The following is an 18,517-nucleotide window of genomic DNA, read 5'->3' on the forward strand; positions in this document are numbered from 1 at the left end:
ATACTCTAAAAGATTATATATTCATGTATTTCATTATTAAAATATTTTATAAGTTTAATATTAACAAGAAATATATATTGAATTTGTATTTACTTTTATTTAATTCTTATTATAATTTAATTGAATTTTTTATAATTTTATATAAAATATTTCATTATAAGAAAAAAAATTTATATTGCCAAAATAAAAAATGGTAAGATTAGAGTTCAAGAAAATAAAAGAACTACAATTGGAGAAGATTTGTCTGAAATGAAATTAAATGCAAAAGGAGAACAAGAATTTCAACAAAAAATGCTAGAATACATAAATTCTATGGTTTATGATATAATAATATATATTTCATATTAAATTTTTTAAATTATTTCATATTAAATTTTTGAAAAATTTTAATTAATTTATTTAATAATATCATTATTTATTATGTAAATTATAAATTGTAAATTAAATTTTTACAAAAAAGAAATAGAAATTAACAAACATGAATTTTGTCCAGAATTATAGAATTTGTAGTTACACGATTCAGTTTTAAAATTGGTATTGAAAATATTTATCATGAAGTACTAAAGATGGAAATACCATTAGAATGAAAAAGAAATGCAATTGAAACTAGTCAATAAACTTATCAAATCTTCATAGAATTAAAAGAGAGACAAATCATTCTTTATATATATTTAACAAGTTTATTAAATTTTTAGAAAGAAATAAAATTGAAAATAAATTTCCTTCACTATTTACAAAAAATTTAATTCTTGTCGTAAAATCATTATTAATAAAAATTATTATTAATAAAAATGGTTGAAGTTGGCAATAAGATAATGAATGAAGATTAGTAGATATTTTAAAATGTTATAAAAAAATATTATTAATATTTTGCAATTATATTTCAAATAGATCCATGACATCTTAATCTATTTGATAGAAATTCTTTGGAGAATAGAATTATTTGGAGCATTGCGAAAAGCTGTTTTTTTAATTATTACTCAAAATGAATTTTTAAAAAATTTTTTATGCAATATATGCATATAATGGCTTTAATTATTATGTAAAAACAAAAATATATTTTATATATAATATAACATAATATAATTATGATATAATATAATATAATTATAATATAACGTAATATAACATAATATAATATAATATAATATAATATAATTATATAATATAATTATATAATATAATATAACGTAAGATAACATAATATAATTATAATATAATATAATATTAATTATAATATAATGTAATATAACATAACAATATTCTATAATATAATTATAATATAATGTAATATAATATTAATAAATTTTTTTATGCATATTTTGGTATAGTTTCATAAAATTATAAATAATATATTTTAATACTTTTGCAAATATAATAAAATGAATATATAGGTATATATTCATATGAATATATAATAGGTTTCACAATATAATTATTGTTATCAATCTGAATTGATTGAGCATTGTCCAAAAGAAACATTATTTCTACAATCTATTGATCAAGATACAAGCAAACAAAACGTTATTAATATTGATAATAATCTATATTGATAAAATATATTTCATATAAAACATTAGTGATAAGATTTTTTAAATGAATGGAATAAATCATTCATTTGATTTATGTATAATTATAATCATTGATTTTGATCATATAAATTGTGTAGCTAATATTGCTTTATATTTTGCAAAATATTCTCTAATTTTAATTTACAGTTATTTAAAAAATACAGAAAGAGTATATTGAAACAAAATTACGATCAATAACGACATAACAAGTATAAACTAAATATAATTGATCATATAAAGTCAATACATCTGTTTCACATAATTCAACAATAAATATTAAATAAATATTATTATAATATTACTTAATTTAAATTAATCTCAAAATAATTTGAAAATATAATGTTATTAATTAATTAATAATAGTTATTAATACGTTAACATATCCATTGTGAACATCAAATATAATATGTAAGCATTACATATATGTTTGTATATATTTATATTTATATTTGTATTATATATATCATATCTTATATATTATATATATGTTATATAATATATGTAAAAATAATATAAAATATGCTATCTGCAATATATAATTAATATAAATTAATATGATTAATTTTTATTAATAATTATATTAATTATTAATTATATTAAAATAATTATATTAGTTATTAATAAAAATTTTGTAATATTTCAGCTCAAGTCCTTATTGGAATGTCAGAAAATATTAATCCATTAATCCGTGTTGATTTCTTACTAATTTCATGTTAATGATATTTATTTTTAAAAATTAGCGTTAAAAATATTTCAAAATACTAAAAAAAGAATAATTATGTAAAAAAATAATTTCATTTTTTAGTTAATTTTTAAATAAATATTATTTAATAATTTTTATTTTTTAAGAATTTAATTTATGTAATTTTAATAATTATAATTAATTTTCTTTTTTTGTATTTTATATTTTTGATTATTAAAAAACGAGCGTATATAATGATTGTAATTTTTTCTTTATATTTTATTTTTTATTGAAGAAGAAAGAGATTGTAAAAAAAAACTATTAATATCAAACTACTTTTAGGGAAAAATAAAAATTTATCAAATATTAATTTATTAAATTTGAATATATTTAAATTTCATTAAAAATTTATTAAAAATTTAAATGAAATAATTTCATTAATATAAAATAAATTTCATAAATAAAAAATAATTTCATAATTTCATAATTTCTACTTTTTTATATAAGACAGAAAATAATAAGCATCAATAATTTTGATATATTTCATATATTTGAATTTTTTTAACATAACAAATTTTTATGGATTTTAGAATATATTCTTATGAATAAGACTTGTATAATTTATGTATAATAATTTTAATAAAAATTACAATATTTTTTTCTCTTCTTTTTTTTTTTATTAAATTGAAGAATTTTTTTTATTATATTGAATTATTATATTTTTTTTATTATATATATAAGAAAAAGAAATAAAAAAAATACAATATATGTACCTAATATATATAAATAAGAGTAAAATATAAGTTTATATAAATAATAAAATTTATTTTATTATCTATCTAAATTGAAATTTCAATTATTCTTTAATAATATTTATTTTATATATATTTGATATTTAAAAATTTGAAATATATAAATAAAATATATAAATAATTTTTATCATTAATGATTTTATTTAAAATAAGATAAAATGTAAATTAATTGATATGTTTATTTGATAATTATTATATTTATTAATATTTAATTCATAATTATACGTTAACATTGAATATATTTATTCTTAACATTCTGAAAAATAAAAAGTATGATAGCATTATTTTTAATACAAGATATATAAAGAAATAGACTAAATAAATGTTCGTGTATTTTAAATGGATTTTAAAAAAGAAATAGACTTTATTATAATCCTAAACTGTAAGTTTCTATTAAATAATAATTAATGTTAATAAAAAATAAATAAAAAAATTGTTTTAAATTATAAATTTTAAATAATTTTAAATTAAATTTTACGTAAATGTTAAAATTCTAAAAGAAATTCTAAATTTCTAAAAGATATATAAATCTAAGATATAAAATATCTAAAAGATATAAAAGATACATTAATAATAATTACATATATATATATATATATATATATATATATGCCAACATATGATGATTCATATATTTTAAATTAATAACATCTTATATCATAAAATCAAATATCTAATATATATAAAAATGGATTCAGTATAATAATGTGTATAATTTTTGAAGTATTTCTAATAAAAATGTAAAAAAAAAAAAAATTTCAAATAAAAGTTAATTTATTCAGCTACAAATTGCAATATTTATTGGGTTGGCAACTAAGTAATTGCGGATTTTTTTTAGAAAATCAAAGACAATTTCTTCATGGAACTAAATAACTTTATTCTGTAATATGTTGCCCATTTTGATCAATGACCTTTTGCCATCTTTCAGGCAACATCATAATCCCATGTTCATAAAACTTCTGGTTTTTATTAGCAAAAAACTGAATCAGGTACGATTTGATATCATCATCATTATTGAAATTTTTACCATTCAAGGAGTTTTGTAAAGATCGAAACAAAAAATAATCAGATGGTGCAAGGTCAGGACTATATGGTGGATGTGGCAAAACATCCTAACCAAGCTCCAATAATTTTTGCCGAGTGACCAAAGATGTGTGTGGACTTGCATTGTCATGATGGAATACAACACCTTTTTGATTTGTCAATTCGGGCCGCTTTTCTTCAACTGCATTGTTTAATTTCGTTAGTTGTTCAATGTAAACAACAGAATTGATCGTTCTGTTGGGTGATAAAAATTCAAAATAGACAATTCCTTTCTAATCCCACCAAATTGATAACAAAACCTTCTTTTGATGAATACCAGCTTTTGATGTTGTTTGAGCTAGTTCACGTGGCCTGCTCCACGATCTTTTCCGCTTGATATTGTTATAAAATAAACAACCCATTTGATAAACAACCCATTTTTCATCGCCAGTTATCAGTCGTTTTAAAAATGGATCATTTTCATTACATTTCTTTAGCAAATCGCAGCTGTTAATGCATTGCGTTAAATGCATTAACATGCTTTTCTTTCAGTTCGTGAGGAACCCATGTATCGAGTTTTTGAACATAGCCAAGTTGTTTTAAGTGGTTTTCAATGCATGTATGTGATACATGAAGTTTCTCTGCAATCTCACGAGTTGTACTGTGACGATCCGAATCCGACGATCTGATTATTGCTTTGATTCAACTTCAATTGGATGACTAGAGCGTTTTTCGTCTTTGAGTGAAAAATCACCAGAACGAAATTTGTCAAACCAATTTTGACACTGCCGTTCTTTTAAGGCTTCGTTCTTTTAAGGTTGCCATAAACAGCATATAACTTTTTGTGAGCTTGCGATGCGTTTTTCCCTTTGCGAAAATAAAAAAGCAAAATATGACGATAATGTTCCTTTTGATTTTTCATTTTTCAACGAACGCCAAACGAAAACTACGCAACCGATCAAAAAACTTTTTTTATTGATTGATAGCTGAATTGCCAACTATCAAATAACAAAATATGTTTTACATTTGGACTACGCCAGCAAACCTAAAAATTCAACTGAAGCCATCTATGAGTGAAATCCGCAATTATTTAGTTGCCAACCCAATATTATCGTCAAAAAATCTTCTTTCTCTAAAAAACCAAGATTACATTTACTTTTTTAAATAAATATATTTTTGATTTTTATATAATTAATGTCAAGACGTTATTCTATAACATTATTACTTTTAGATGACTTTGCTAAAATTAAATTAAATTCACAGGAATATTAATTGTGAAATTTGATTTAGATGTTTAAATTAAATGTTTACAAAATTTGTACATTTAAATATTTTTTGTTTCATAAGAAAAATAATTGTTTCAATTTGTTTACATATTTGTGAAATTATATATTGGATATTTTATGTTATAGTAAATGCTCAAATTATGTCATTTTTTACAACATAAAATTTCATTTTTTTAAAATAAATTTTAAAAAATTGAGATATAAACAATCTTCATATATCTATTTCTCTATTTTATATGTTAGATTTTTTGAATTTATAGATTTCATAATGGATTATAGATATTTTTATAAAAAAAGTTTATAAAAAATGAAAAAATTAATCGACTCTTATTTGCAATACGCTAATATATTAAAAATACATCAGGTTTGACTGAATTTGCATTTCTTTTAGATTTTTAATATTTGAACCAAGTACATTGGAAACAGATTTAGTTTTTCAATGTTATATAAAAAACATACTGTGAAATTTCAAATCAATAAACACTTTTATTACTTGCTTCGTTTATTAATTTATCGAAAGAAAATAAAATATTAATAATCTTCTATCTTTTATAATATGAATTTTATAAATACTTATTAATAGAATTCTTATATATTATATGTATAGAGATGTATATCCCAGATGTAGAGATATGTAGAGTATCTCAAAAATATAGGAATTCGTAAGATGTTTTTGGATAATCTAAGAATTTGTCCACGCGCTTTGTGACTAACAAATTTTTATTAATTCGTTAACAAAATTGTAACAAAAATTTTTGTAAAAGAAAATGTTGAAATTATCTCAGGAATTCAGTTTATATTCTCATATTTTTGGACTCATATGTTTTATGTCATTGATATTTTATATATCTGAAGTTTTAAAAATTTGATTTTATATCATATTATATGATAAACATGAAATCTTTTTTATATTACTATAGCAAAAAATATTGTTAAATAATGTTTCATAATGTATTAAATAATATTTATGTCAATATGATATATCAAAAAGACTTTACACATTTTATTTATATTATTAACTTCTTCTATCTGGTAGATATGCATATTACATATACGAAAAAATCAAGAATCCGATACGACAGTAAAGGAAATTTGCAAATTGCCATTTTTGATACTTCGGACAACATTTATATTTATTTGTTCATCTTATATAATTTGGATAAGTCCTATTCTCTTTCTTTTATGCAACGAATTAGTAGATATGATTTTTATAGATAATAGAAAAAAAAATATATATGATATAACATTTCAAATTATTTAAGTAATAACCAAATTTCGTTAATTAAATTCATTATTTGTCTAAATTGTTGCATTTGTTTCTGAGCTCCGCACAATATCAATCTTATTTTATACCTATACATGTAAAGAAATACAAATACAAAAAACTTCTTTATTCGCAACATCATTCAAAAACTTTTTGAATTTTATTATGTTATGTCTCCATTCATATTACTTGATAGAAAATATATATATACATGGATATATACAAAAATTTAGAAATTTTTAAACGATTTTCTGAAATAATATTATGAATTAATGAAAAAAATTAAAAACTGATATCCAGATCATATTGAAAAATAATTTGAAAAATCATTTAAAGTAGTTTGACCATAATTCTCGTGTTTAAAACGTACAATTTTGATTAAAATCGATTATTCAGAGAAGAATTCAACGTAATTTGACAAATTTGTGTTAGAAAACGTTTCTCTGATCGTTTTCAAAGTAGTCTTGTTTGTGTTTGAAAACAGTAACAATCTTAAAATGAATGAATGAATTAATAAATGTTTAAAAAAAAAAAGAAAATGCAATATAGAACTAACAACTTGAAAAATAATTTGATAACTTAGAAGGAAAAGAGATCAAAAAGCTGAAAAAACAAATATATATAATAATAGGTAATATGTAGTAAAATTATTATGTGAAATGCAATAATATAAATTATTAAATTATTTAAAACTATATTATACACATAAATTACTGATATTACTACTTTGATTAATCGAGATCTTATTCGTAATTTAATATATAAGTCACAAGAATTTTTTTATATTATCTTGTAAAAATTCAATTATTACGAAAGATTTGATTTTACTTGTTACTAATGAAAACTTATATAAAGCAATATATTAAAATTATATATGGAATAATTTATTTTTGGATAAAAAATTTTTTTCAGTATGTGAAATCAATTTTCATTTTTTCATGTTTCATATATAATTTCTTTCAAAAATATATTTTTTATTAACTACAATAATAGAGCATTAAATATTTTATAATTTAAAATTTTGTTCATCTTGAATCATTATGAAATGAAATTATATAAAGAAAAAAAAAATAATATTGAAATATATATAGTATATATTGTATGTTTTTATGAAGATGAAAATTAAAAAAAAAATAAAGATTTTTGATAAAATAAATGATTTATATTTTTATGAAAAACGATCGTATATATTATATTGTCTGGTAATTAGTATTTTCCGTTCGATAAATAAAATCATGATACCATATATTTATTAATTAATTTATTAGAATTGAATATATATCAAAATTACGTTAAAATAATTTGGTTGATAGATGTAGTACATAATTTAATAACAATAACAATGTGATTAATATATTGTAAATATATATATATATATATTTAATACTTTATATTTAATATTTTAAATCGAATGCTATTATAAGAGCTAAAATATATTTAGATTATTTAATTTAAATATCATTTTCTGCCATCACGTTTATTTATTTTCTAATAGAAATTCTGTGAACGTATTTTTTTTTAATAATATTCATTTATATTAATAATATATTTAAAAATACAATATAAAATATAAAATATAAACAAATTTAATGCATATTTTCAAAACATTGTTATGAATATATAAATAAATAATATAAATAATAATCTTAATGATTACAATCTATATGAAAGTTTAAGAAAATTTGAAATTGAAAAAAATAAGAAAAAAAAATATCAATCATTTGAAATAAATAAATATTTTAAAAAATGTTCAATGAAGTGTTTTTTAATTGTAAATTATAAAATTTAGAATGTTTATATAATAGAATTTTAGAACATAAATAAATATAAATTTCACGTACAGTTTCAATATATATTAGGTTTCATATTATTTTCATTTTATTATTTTGAACATTATTCTTTTTAAAATTATACGATATAATAAAGAATTATAATAATAATAGAAATATTTCATAATTACGATTGAATGGTTTAATAAACATTCATAATAATAATCTGTTTTGAATATATTTTTTTTTTCATAATCAGATTTAATTCTCTATATTACTAATTAAAAATATTATTATTTATATCTTATGAGCGTTTGAGAAAACTATTCTCCGACTTAGGTAAAGCTATATTAAGTGAAATTCGTATATATTGCAAAATATAGAACTTTTAATGGATCTCGGGATTTCTGTTGTAAAAACAAATAAAATGTGATGCAGTATTTAAAGAACCTAATGGAAAAAGAAAATTGTCAATCGAAGCATATGTAAACTTATTATGGGTTTAACTGCTCAAGTTTTTTTCTATAGAAGATAAAATCGAGATAAAGATCCAAGATAATATTATAGATTTGTTCAATTCCCATTAATAAATGTCACAATTTTTAATAAAATGATTATATTTCATTAAAATCTACTATATTGTGTTTTGTTATGAAAATCGTGAAAGAAATTTTGATACTAGTGTTAAATGTCATATAACTTTTCATAAAATCATAAAATTAAAAATTATAAACTATATATTATTGGAAGTTTTTATTAATTATTATTAGTTAATTAGATGAATTTTAACATCAATGATTTTTATGTTATAATAAATATTTCAATATTTTTTCTTTTTATAAGGAAAAAATTTATCCGATGCCTATCAGCATACATCAACATATATAGCAGCCCTAAGATGTTATGCAGAAACATAGCCCTTAACTTCAAAGCTATTCAATTTTATTGTCTTTAAATGTAAGTAATGAAACAAAATAAGAAATTTGATTATTAGTTATAGAAACTTTTGATCCTTTAATACGTATCTAAATTCTTTTACATGTAAAAATATAATGGCAGTAAAATGCAAAGCTTGGACTAAACATCCATCAAGTTAAAATATTATATATAAAATTATATATATATATATATAATTATATATAATTATATATCATATATATAATAATATAATAATTTTATATATATAATAATATTATTATATATATAAAATTTATTTTTCTCCTTTTGTTACAAAATTAAAATAGACAGAATCTAACATCTCTTTTTGTTCTTCTTTTAAAAAACATTACATAAGATACAAAGAGCAATATTTATTTATAATTAAAAATATTATTCACAACATCAAAAAATAATTTAAAAAATTATAGGAAAAACAAAGCAAAAAAATGCAAACCAAATATAGCACATTTTTCAGTAAGTATATATTGTGTACATTTTTGTGTACGTTTTTCTTGTATTTGTGCATTTGCCAGAGATACAAAATTATTAGAAGAATTACTTGTTATTAGTAGAATTACTTGTTAATTTATTATATTATTATATATATATTTATTATAGTATTAATTTAGATCAAAATAATTTAAGCATATCAAATAAAACATTAATATTAACAATATTATGTAACAGGATAAACAAGATAAAATAAAATGCATTGGTAAGAAAATTGATATTAATTTTTTATGAAATATTCATTTTACAATAAAATTTTATATCTAGATGGTCTAACTATGGATGATACAAATACACAGCGTTTTGATACTTTAACAGTTGAAAGTTTAGGTAAAAATAGATTAGATTTGGATTCAACGATTCAATTTAGAATCTAAAATTTTATCACATAATTTCGTTGAAAATATTGAAATATGATCGTATCTTATTAGAGAATAATATGATATTTATCTATATTTTTATATATTTAACATATTTCAATGATAAACAATGATAGAGATTGGCATTGTGATAGAAGTTTGAAAATTATATAATAAATATACAATATGTAATTGAATAAATAAGTCATAAAAAAAAATTGAAGATAAAATTGAATAAATTTATGATTGAAAATAAAAATAAATCTAATGATGTTTTCATAAACAGTATTTCTATGTATTTAGAAACATTCGTACAACAATAACAATCTCTAAATGTTAATGAATGTTAAAAAAAAAATGTAACATAGAACTAGCAATTTGAAAAATAATATGATAGCTCAGAAGGAAAAGAAATGAAAAGCCTGAAAAAATTGATATATATAAATTATTTTATATTATTATTATTATATTATATTATTATATTAAAATAAATATATATAGTAATATATAATAAAATTGTCATATTTTACATGAAATGCAATAATTTAAATTATTGGATTATCTAAAATTATATTACAATATAAACTATTGACATTTCTATTATTAGTAAGTGACTACGCATCAAAATCCACCTAAAGTTAAAAAATTAAAAGCGAAAAAATACCAAATAAAAAATTAAATAAATTAAGAGCACATAAATAAAATACGAAATAATATTTATATTAATTATTAATTTTAATGTTTAATTATGAAAAATATAAATAATTAATAATTGAAATAAATTGTAATTAATGTAATTAATGTTAAATAAAATATAAAACAAAGAAAAAAGAAAAAAAGAAAAAATAAGAAATAAAAATGTCAAAAATCTTAAAAGAAAAAATTAATTCGGAATGAAATGATTATTTATATTAGTATACAATTATTTTTATTATGATCTTTTATAATAATTAATTGCTCACAATAAATTTCACATCGTCAAACAATAAGGCTTAAGTTTAACTTAATTTATACCTTAATATTATTTACATATCCATCTTAATATACACTTTAATAGTAAACTTTAAATCTATAACAAAAATACTCTTGCTTAACTTGAAGCGAAAAAAAGAAATTATAATTTAAATTTAAATTTATATCAGGAATTGTAATATCTAGTAAAAAAAACATAATCGACACATGATCGATAAAAATGAAGAAGAAATTTAAAAAAAAAACCTCCTAAAAAAATCTTATGAAAAAAACCTCCTATAAACTTTCTATAAATCATTGCCATCCTCATATATCACGATTTATATTGCTGGATTTAGAATCAGCAGACAGATTTTTGCCAGTCGAGGTTTAACAGAAAAACTATTTGTCCCAACGACATACAAAGGAACATAGAATTTTAGATTCTAATCTATCGGAGCTGAATTACAAAAACAAATTCAATCGCAAAATCTAACTCTCGAGTACTCGAAAGTACTAATCGACTAAAGCGCGGACTAATCACTGGAAGTAAAGTATTCGTCCAATGATTCTTGCCATCGTTGCGTGACAATATGTGATTGACAGTGAAGAAAGTAAGAAAAGCTAAGAAAAACTATCGTAAAATTAATCATAGAGATAAGTACAAAAAAAAATAAGAAATAACGCTTTGAATAACTATAAAAATAGAAATTAGAGATGAAAGTGGAAAATAATGAAAACCAAAACTATAGTAAAAGTATCAAGATATTTAAATCTATTTTAAAGTTAAAAAAATTGAAATTTTTTATTTTTCGTCTTAAGTTAAATAGTAATTTTTGTTCGCATTAAACTTAATCTATATATCTATCTTATAATTTAATTTATCTTTTATTCGAAATGAAATAATAATTTAAATTATTTTTACAATAATGTTATTTATAAAAGATTTTTATAAACATTTATGGCTCGATGAAATTTAAATTTAGCTTAATATCTAGATCTCAAAAAGTCTTATGAATCTAAATCTACGATTCGAGTTAAAAATTATAATTCGAGTAAAAATTATACTTACATCTTACTTCACAAAGTAATTCGCACAAAAGTTAAATAAAAATCTTACTTAAATATTAAGGAATAAATATAAGAGAAAAAATAAAAAAATCAATTCGAGTCACTTTCATTACAGCTTATATCAATCAACTTATTTGATTCATCAAACGGATGATATTCACGTTAACTAGCAGAAGGGTTACGACACCGGCATTATACTCGAATACATAATGTCTATAGGAAGGGGTTAGAAGTCATTAGAAGACTACCGGAGCCGGATTATCAAAACGTCGTCCATACGATATGCAGGAAGGAACTGAAAAATCATCCTAGAATCACCGAGGTCGATTTACAGAAAATCGCATTCAATGTAGAAAACCTAATCTCTAAAGATACCAATCGATAAGAGCGCGGATCTTCAACTGGCCATCAGAAGCAGAGCACTAGCCCGATGAATTCTTGCAATTATCGCGTGACGATTAATGAATAATAAATTATTCGAATTAGATTTGGAAAATAATTAGAGGATGTGTTTTTGTACGAAATGCATTCGCAATAAATTTAATCTATGCATCTTATAATCTTAATTTAACTTAAAACCAAGACGCACGTCATTCTACAATGATCCAGCGATTATTCCACGATACTGCCGATGAGAGTTTAATAAAGTGATACAGTTTAGTCTAGATGATTAAATCCAAAGGAAACACAATTTTCTGGATTGGACTGCAGATATTATATAGTTCTTAACTTCGTATCGATTTTTTAAAATTTATTTTTGAAAAATTTTCGAAGGAAATTTTCTAAGGAAAAGAAAAATTTCGGAATGAAATGGTTATTTAAATATTTTACAATAGCAATTTATTGTTTGCAATTAATCCCATGTTATGACAACAATGAGACTTAATTTATATCTTAATATTATTTTGATCTATCTTAATTTATTATAATTAATAATAATGTAAATCTTAAATTTATAACACGTAACAAAAATACTCTCATTTCACTTAAAGCGAAAAAAAATTATATAATTAATTTATATCAAGAATTGCAATGCTTAGTAAGAGAGAGTTCAAAATATTATACAAATTTTATATCCAGTGTAATAATTGAGAAAAATAATTAATCATGCAAAGTTTAGATTGGTGCATATACGCGAAATTCTTGGCTTGCCATTGATTTCCTCATAATAAATGATGAAATAGTATAAGTTTCAAAATATTTTAGAAATTTTTAATGAAATATTTTTTTTTGCATGGATAAAATTTTAAAAAAAGAATTGGAAATCGATTACCGGATTTCACCAGCAAGGAGGTAACTGTATCCTCATTTAACTATAAATTAAAAAATAAATCAAAAAATAAATGTAGAATAGATGAAAGAATAAATAAATGAGTATAAGTTAAAGAATAAATCAAGAAATAAATTTAGAAATAAATAGATGAAAGAATAAATGAATAAATAAACAAAAAATATATTAAAATAATAAACTATAACTTTAAAAAAAATAAATAAATAGATAAAAGAATAAGTGAATAAATAAATGAGCAAAAATTATATATTAAGAAATATGTTATAAAATAAATGTTTAAATAAACGAATATGCGGATGATTAAATAAATGAAACAATAAATAAATATTAATTAAAAAATAAAATAATACACTATAGCAATGTTAAATAAATTTTATTTCATTATTCATAATAAATAATTAAAAAATGTTCTCGATATTACAAAAATTTGATTAAAATATCATCGATATTCTCGACACGTAAGTTCATTGAGAAATGACTGTTCTCTCGCATTATATATAAAAGAAATCGCTAAAAGAATCGCTGCTACTGTCACGAAGTTGGATAAAAACGTATATTTTCTACCAATAGCGCCAAATCTGATTTATCGAATATAATGACGAGTAATTCAACAATTTTAACTTTTATGAATAATTTATAACATCGTAACAATTTATTACGATAAAAAATTGATGTATCTTTACTATTTCTATCGTTTACGTCTTTAATTTATTACGATAATTGTAAAAATAATAATTGATATATTTTTATAAATTAAAACTAAATTTTAGATTTCTGTGATATTAGTTTTCGATTCAACTATAATTATTCAATTGTAATTTTATTAAGATATTTTAAATTTCATTTTATATGAGAAATAATTAGAGATAATTTATATGTTATGGTCCGTTTTATAACTATAAATTCAAATGACGGATAATGATCAATCGAAAATAATGAATTTTAATATAAAATAAAAATGAATAAGAATTGCAATTGATAGTGGATAATTCTTGTTTTGTTTGCTAATAAATACTTCTACTAAAATCGTTGCAATTAAATTTAAATTAAAGTTCAAATAATCATGTAACATTTATTTTATTATTGAAATATCTAAATTATTTATTAAATTTATTTTTCGTATCACTGTATGTGTAATTGATCGATGAAATTGAACATGATTTTAATGTTACATTTCTCTTAGAGATCTGTGATCTGTATTCGATTCTTTAAATCCTAAAATTATCTTCTAGTCAATATATATATATTATAATAATTATAATATATAAATGTAATATAAATATACAATTTACTTCGACTAAAATTATAAATTCATTGTTATTAAAAAATTTCCTATAAATTGATACAATAATTTTATAATAATAGCTATTGCGAATAAAAAATTAGATTAAGAAATAAATTTAAAAGTTGAAAATTAAATAAAAAAATGTTATAAATTAAATTAAATTAAATTAATCATTGAAAGATAAATTAAAATCTAAATAATAAATAGAAATAAATTTAAAAGTTAAATTTAATTAGAAATTAATTAACAAGTTAAAATAAAATTAAAAATTAAAAATTAGTATAAATTAAAAATTGAAGAATAAATAAAATAAAATTAAAATTTAAAGGAAATTATAAATTAAAATTAAATTAATATAAATTTAAAAATTAATAGTTAAAATAATTAAAAAATTTAAAAGTAAAATGAAAAGTTAATCAATAAATTAAAAATTAAAAATTAGAAGTGAAATAAAATTAAAAGTTAAAAATTAAAGTAAATTAAGAATTAAATTTAGATAAAAATTGAACTCGATGTTCTTACAAAAATTTGATGGAAGAAATGCTTTCTAAATCATGATATTTTCTCTCTGAAATCGCGACGAGATATAAGATAACTATGGTTGGATTTGAATATATTTTATTCTGTTCATTCTCGAAAAATGAGTTTCCTTTTATAATTCAATTTAATTACTGTTAAATATTTATTATTAATTTCTATTACTATAATACATTTAAAAATTAATATATTCTTACGTATTATTAAATATACGTATAAATTAAATATGATTTTATAGTATTTTTTTTAATTTATAAGTTATATTAAAATATTTTAAATATTATTAAATAAATTTTTATTTATTTTATTTAATATTTATTTATTTTTATTATTAAATTTTAAATATTATATAATATTTTAAATATTTTATTTATTAATATTAAAAATAATTATATTCATAAAATCGCCAATCAAACGAAAATAATCATATAGGATGAAATAAAATTTCTAATTTTTCTAATTTCTATTTATATTTGTGGTTATCGTTTAATTAAATAATAATGATTAAATGAAATGATTTTAGAGATATAATAGATAACGCATCACGACTTTCATGCAAATATGGTAAGATTTGATTTATTTTAATAGAAGACATTAATTATTATGTTTCTCTTGCTTTTTAATCATATATAAAGTAATTAAGAAATAAAAATAGTTAGACGAGATTATTGTTAATCAACTTTATACATATTCTCATATAATAAATATGTCTATTTGATTCTTGTAATTTCTTTTTATTATATTTTTTAATTATTTTATTTTTACTATTGTTATTTATTTAATTTATATTATATTATATTGTTATTTAATTTATTCAATAATTTATAATATTATTTATTACGTATTATTATATATATATATTATATATATTGATAATTTTTTCAAAAAGAATAATTTATTCAATCTTTTGTATTAAGTTATTACGATGTTAAATTTATTCATGAAATAGATATTATCAATTTCTAAAATAAAATTTGAGCTTGATTATTGGTTTATTTTAATAGAATTACATTAAAACATTTTCAAAAAAATATTATCGTAAATATTTATTCTTAAAATTTTATTATTTTTTCTGCAGTTTACTATGAGACCAGAAAAAAAATTTCAATACGAACAATTATTTCAGCAATCGTTCAATACAATGATTAATTAGATAAGCGATAATATATAATTTCTCATAGAAAATATATATATTTTTATTTTTTTCGTTATTATCTTTTAATATAACAATATAACAATTTACTTGGTAAGTAATTCATAACAGATACAAATGAATTATTAAGAATATTACAATAAAAGTAAAAAAGATTAAATGAAATATATTCTTATTTCGAATATTTTAATTATGTTTCGAATATTTATTAGAATTAGTGGAATTATCGATTATGCGAAGAATTATCTTTATTAAATATTTTCCATCAACTTAGAGTTTCATCATTCTTACTTCAATTTTTTTTTTAAATAATCATTATATACGTATACCTTTACGTTTACATTTACATTTACATTTACATTTACATTTACATTTACATTGATGATTTTTCATTTCTTTTCTTATACAGATTCCATTTTTCTTTATTTTCTTTTACATTATATTCTCTATGGGTCAGCATCGATGGTAATACATGATTCTTTCTATTTATTGGCGAGTTATATATTGGGTTGGCAACTAAGTAATTGCGGATTTTTTTTAGAAAATCAAAGACAATTTTTTGGAACTAAATAACTTTATTCTGTAATATGTTGCCCATTTTGATCAATGACTTTTTGCCATCTTTCAGGCAGCATCATAATCCCACGTTCATAAAACTTCTGGTTTTTATTAGCAAAAAACTGAATCAGGTACGATTTGATATTATCATCATTATTGAAATTTTTACCATTCAAGGAGTTTTGTAAAGATCGAAACAAAAAATAATCAGATGGTGCAAGGTCAGGACTATATGGTGGATGTGGCAAAACATCCTAACCAAGCTCCAATAATTTTTGCCGAGTGACCAAAGATGTGTGTGGACTTGCATTGTCATGATGGAATACAACACCTTTTCGATTTGTCAATTCGGGCCGCTTTTCTTCAACTGCATTGTTTAATTTCGTTAGTTGTTCAATGTAGACAACAGAATTGATCGTTCGGTTGGGTAATAAGAGTTCCTTTGTAATCCCACCAAACTGATAACAAAACCTTCTTTTGATGAATACCAGCTTTTGATATTGTTTGAGCTGGTTCACGTAACCTGCTCCACGATCTTTTCCGCTTGATATTGTTGTAAACAACCCATTTTTCATCACCAGTTATCAGTCGTTTTAAAAATGGATCATTTTTATTACGTTTCTTTAGCAAATCGCAGCTGTTAATGCGTTGCGTTAAATGCTTTTCAGTTCGTGAGGAACTCATGTCTCGAGTTTTTGAACATAGCCAAGTTGTTTTAAGTGGTTTTCAATGCATGTATGTGATACATGAAGCTTCTCTGCAATCTCTGCAATACATTTTTGTTTGATCGTTCGTCTCATGGCCGTAGTTTCTCAAGAAGATCCGAATCAATATGTAACTTTTTGTATACATGGATTTTTCAGTGAACACAGTTTATTTATTAATTTATGTTTAATTATATTAATTAATATTTGAAATATTAAAATTGAAATACTATTGGGTTGGCAACTAAGTAATTGCGGATTTCACTCATAAATGGCTTCAGTTGAATTTTTAGGTTTGCTGGCGTAGTCCAAATGTAAAACACATTTTGTTATTTGATAGTTGGCAATTCAGCTGTCAATCAGTAAAAAAAGTTTTTTGATTGTGTAGTTTTCGTTTGGCATTCGTTGAAAAATGGAAAATCAAAAGGAACATTATCGTCATATTTTGCTTTTTTATTTTCGCAAAGAGAAAAACGCATCGCAAGCTCACAAAAAGTTATGTGCTGTTTATGGCAACCTTAAAAGAACGAAGCCTTAAAAGAACGGCAGTCAAAATTGGTTTGACAAATTTCGTTCTGGTGATTTTTCACTCAAAGACGAAAAACGATCTGGTCGTCCAGTTGAAGTTGATGATGACCTAATCAAAGCAATAATCGATTCGGGTCGTCACAGTACAACTCGTGAGATTGCAAAGAAGCTTCATGTATCACATACATGCATTGAAAACCACTTAAAACAACTTGGCTATGTTC

This window comes from Apis mellifera, linkage group LG2, assembly GCF_003254395.2.
Source record: "Apis mellifera strain DH4 linkage group LG2, Amel_HAv3.1, whole genome shotgun sequence".
Lineage (NCBI taxonomy): Eukaryota > Metazoa > Arthropoda > Insecta > Hymenoptera > Apidae > Apis > Apis mellifera.